Source organism: Physeter macrocephalus, chromosome 4, assembly GCF_002837175.3.
Source record: "Physeter macrocephalus isolate SW-GA chromosome 4, ASM283717v5, whole genome shotgun sequence".
NCBI classification, from domain to species: Eukaryota; Metazoa; Chordata; class Mammalia; order Artiodactyla; family Physeteridae; genus Physeter; species Physeter macrocephalus.
This window is the reverse complement of record NC_041217.1, coordinates 97,479,274-97,483,991: the sequence shown is the minus strand read 5'-3', so window position 1 is coordinate 97,483,991 and position 4,718 is coordinate 97,479,274.

Below are 4,718 nucleotides of genomic sequence, written 5' to 3'. Positions count from 1 at the left end.
TTTCTCTAGGAGGTGGGTCAAAAAAGATCTTGCTGTGATTTATGTCATAGAGTGTTCTGCCTATGTTTTCCTCTAAGAGTTTGATAGTGTCTGGCCTTACATTTAGGTCTTTAATCCATTTTGAGTTTATTTTTGTGTATGGTATTAGGGAATGTTCTAATTTCATTCTTTTACATGTAGCTGTCCAGTTGTCCCAGCACCACTTATTGAAGGGGCTGTCTTTTCTCCACTGTATATTCTTGCCTCCTTTTTCAAAGATAAGGTGACCATAGGTGCATGGGTTTATCTCTGGGCTTTCTATCCTGTTCCATTGAAAAACTGAAACCATTTTCACTAAGATCAGGAAGAAGACAAGGTTAACCACTCTCACCACTGTTATTCAACATAGTTTTGGAAGTTTTAGCCACAGGAATCAGAGAAGAAAAAGAAATAAAAGGAATACAAATTGGAAAAGAAGAAGTAAATCTGTCACTGTTTGCAGATGACATGATCCTATACATACAGAATCCTAAAGATCCTACCAGAAAACTACTAGAGCTAATCAATGAATTTGGTAAAGTAGCAGGATACAAAATTAATGCACAGAAATCTCTTACATTCCTATACACTAATGATGCAAAATCTCAAAGTGAAATTAAGAAAACACTCCCATTTACCACTGCAACAAAAAGAATAATATATCTGGGAATAAACCTACCTAAGGAGACAAAAGACCTGTATGCAGAAAATTATAAGACACTGATGAAAGAAATTAAAGATGATACAAATAGATGGAGAGATATACCATGTGCTTGGATTGGAAGAATCAACATTGTGAAAATGACTATACTACCCAAAGCAATCTACAGATTCAGTGCAATCCCTATCAAACTACCATTGGCATTTTTTACATTACTAGAACAAAAAGGTCCACAATTTGTATGGAAACACAAAAGACCCCAAATAGCCAAAGCAATCTTGAGAAAGAAAAACGGAGCTTGAGGAATCTGGCTTCCTGATTTCAGACTATAGTACAAAGCTACAGTAATCAAGACAGTATGGTACTGGCAGAATTGTAATTTTAAAGGAACAGCAAAGTATGTTTATCATACTGGCATTTTCAGATTTTACCTTCTTACCCATCCTTTAATGTTGGTATTATTATTATGTCTATTTTATAGGGCAGCAAAGTGAGGTTTGTAAGGGTTACATAAAATGCCCAGGATGATATGTCTAGAAGTGATGGTACTTAGATGATGAAAACAAATAATAGTTCAATTAATTACTTTTAACAAAAGTGTTAACTAAAATACCTCCCCAAATCAGCTGTGGAGAAAAATGTTACTACTTAGACTTTGATAAAACATACTTATTAAGATTGAAGAAGAAAATTTAAATTAAAGTCAAATAAGAAATCCATATATGACTTTTATTTTAAAAAATTGGAAAACTCTTATGTTTTTTCTGTTTCAAATGAAATGGAAATTTTTAAAGTTAACAATCTTGGGACTTCCCTGGCAGTCAATGGTTAAAGACTTCACTTTCCAATGTGGAGGATGCGGGTTCGATCACTCGTTGGGGAGCTAAGATCCCACGTACCTCGTGGCCAAAAAGCCAAAACATAAAACAGAAGCAATATTGTAACAAATTCAATAAAGACTTTAAAAATGGTCCACATTAAAAAAAAAATCTAAAAAAAAAATAAAAGTTAACAATCTTTTAACCACCTGTGTTAACCTGAGCCTAATATTCCATGTTTTTTCCCTTTACACTTAAATATTATTATTGGCACACACACTACAACAAAAAAGAAACAGCTTTTAATTTAAAATAAAATCAAAATATAAAATGTGTCCTTATGTAACGAAAAATGACATGATATTTTGTTTGTTTGTTTGTTTGTTTTTTTGTGGTATGCAGGCCTCTCACTCTTGTGGCCTCTCCCGTTGCGGAGCACAGGCTCCGGACGCACAGGCTCCGGACGCGCAGGCTCAGCGGCCATGGCTCATGGGCCCAGCCACTCCGCGGCATGTGGGATCCTCCCAGACCGGGGCGCGAACCCGGTTCCCCTGCATCGGCAGGCGGACGCGCAACCACTGCGCCACCAGGGAAGCCCCAGACATGATATTTTAAAAGCTCTCCTTTTAATATTTTAAAATGTAGAATGTAAGCATGAATGTTGCTTTAAGAAAGGTACTCATATTATTACAAAAATAGAACTTATGCTTGTGATGTTGCAGTTGCCATGGTTACTACAAATTTGTTACTTAATAGCAGAGCAAATAGATTCATAAACATGCTAATTATATCTGATACATTTTTCAGACTGTTTTATATGAATATGCATATAGTCTGCATAAAAATGAATGTCCCCATCCAATAATTTTGCAAGTTTGGGAAGGTTTTGCTGTATTCTCTATAATGTAGTGTATGAGCATCTCAACATAAGAAAAAAGAGAAAAGAAAATATTCAAGCAAATGATTTTATGATTCAAAGAGTAGACAACTGTTGTTTTTAAATTAAATAATATAAACAATTCTAAATGCTAATTCTTTACTATACAGTCAGTACTTAGAAAGGTTAAAGTTTTGGATTTATAATAAAGCTCTTCTTTTCTGTCATTCCAGTTAAAGAAATATTAAGAAGCTAGTAAGACAAAATAATATAGTTCTGAGTTTTGATGTGAGTCAGCATGCTATAAAATTTATACATGAAGATGAACAAAGATTTTACAAATACAATGTTTTCCTTTCTATAGCTTAAGTATTTGATAACATTGAGTGCACACTGAACGTTGCAAAAATTCAAGGGCCCTGCTCTATCTTTTTCTAAAAAGCAAAGCTACCAACATAATGAGAAGGGAAGAATAGTCTTCTGCAGTTACAAAACCACGAGGAGGGGAAAAAATTGGCCCAGATTACCCATTGAGTGAGCACATGATATAACTCAAAATAGATGCAGGAAAGAGGCTGTGACCCTTCTTGAGAAAGAGGATTTGCTTGGGAGATTTGTGACTTCAGTCAGGGCCTTGTATAGCTCTCTGATGAAAGAGTGAGAATATATGTGTCTCCAGAGAGTTACACCAGGAGGGGTTCTTTGCCCTAATCTTGTGATTGAAGATGTTACCACTCTCATGTCTCCATTTAAAACAATGCCCCACTTTCTGTTTTATTGACACTGACTTTTCTCTCCTTTGATGAAGTTCTAGGTAAAAACACCAGTTAATTGCTCAGAAACCAAGTGGTATTGAGCAACATATATGATATTAACAATCAGGTACTTATTTGTTTATGCTCCATTTTTCACTTTCACAAACAAAGCACATGGAAGTTGGTTGCTGTGTTTCAGATGTTTGAGCATGTCAGGTATATTGACTGAAAAATCTGCTCTGCAGCTCACTGTCACCTAGTGATTGATATCAGCTGTAACAAGATAAAATGTTATGGCATCATAATTCTGTTTGATGGAAGGTAATCTTTGATCTTTTACTATCAACAGAAGATTATAATATATACTTAGTGAGATAAATAATACCCTTTCACTGATGTCAGAGAAAGAGCAAGTTAAATTGATATGGTTCCAATAGCTAGTATTTTATTTGCAATTTTTTGAAAGATTAAACACCTAATAAACAGTAAGACTAAAATGTATTATTATTTAATTATTACTTCTGTTTGTTAATAATCATCAATTATGCTCTCTTTTGCATTGAACTAAAGGATGCATTTTAAAAACTGATAAATGAATAGCCTTGAGGTAACATTTTTTTGGAGGGCATTATGGGACTGAGGTGCCAATTAGAGGCATTAATATGCCAAAATATTATGTAAATTAAAAAATCAGGAATTGAATATTTGATATGTGAAATACTCTAAATAGTATGAACAACCATTTTCCCTTTCCTATAAAATATAGAGTCCAAATTCCTTGCTTAGCATGTAACAAATGCTTGATAGATGTTAGCTCTCAAAATAATTTTTTTATCATAATTAATTGCAGCTCTTAGCATATGCTATGATCTTATGATTTACTTCAAATGTCCCTTGTCTGCCTAGAAAAATTCTCATCTTTCAAGGTATAGTTCAATTGCCACTTCCTTTGAGAGGCTGGTCCAGAGTATCCTTTCTCTATGTCTCAGAAAGGATAGTTGTTCTTCCTCTCTTCTCCCTTAGTGTTTTGGCCATGTTTTTGTTATTACTGTTTTTTATTGCCTTGAGATGAGCTGTTGTTTTTATGACATTCCATTTGAATGTGAGCTTCTAGAACCAGAGATCGGGTCTTGACCGTCTTTGCCTTCAGTGTTCACTAGGTGCTCAGTAAATGTTTGTTGGTTAAGTTACTGAATATAATGAGAGGGCCACATAGTATGAAAAGCAAAAGGGCAGAAAAACAAAAATGGGAAAAAATCGATTGACAAGAGAAAATGGTCGTAAGAAAGAAAACACAAAGTCTACTTCTGGTGTTAATCATTTCTTTCCAAAACCTTACAGCTTTGTGTACATACAGCAGACCTCAGGCATTGCACTGAATTGAGAATTGCCTAGGCCTCCCACTTTTCCTTTCCTCAGGGTATTAGCCATAGAGCATTTAAAAAAAAACTTTTTCATCAAATCCTCTGATTTGATACTCACAATATCCTTGTGAAATAGTCAATTCAGGTGTATCATCATCGCTTTTTAAAAAAACATCTTTATTGGAGTATAATTGCTTTACAATGGTGTGTTAGTTTCTACTTTAT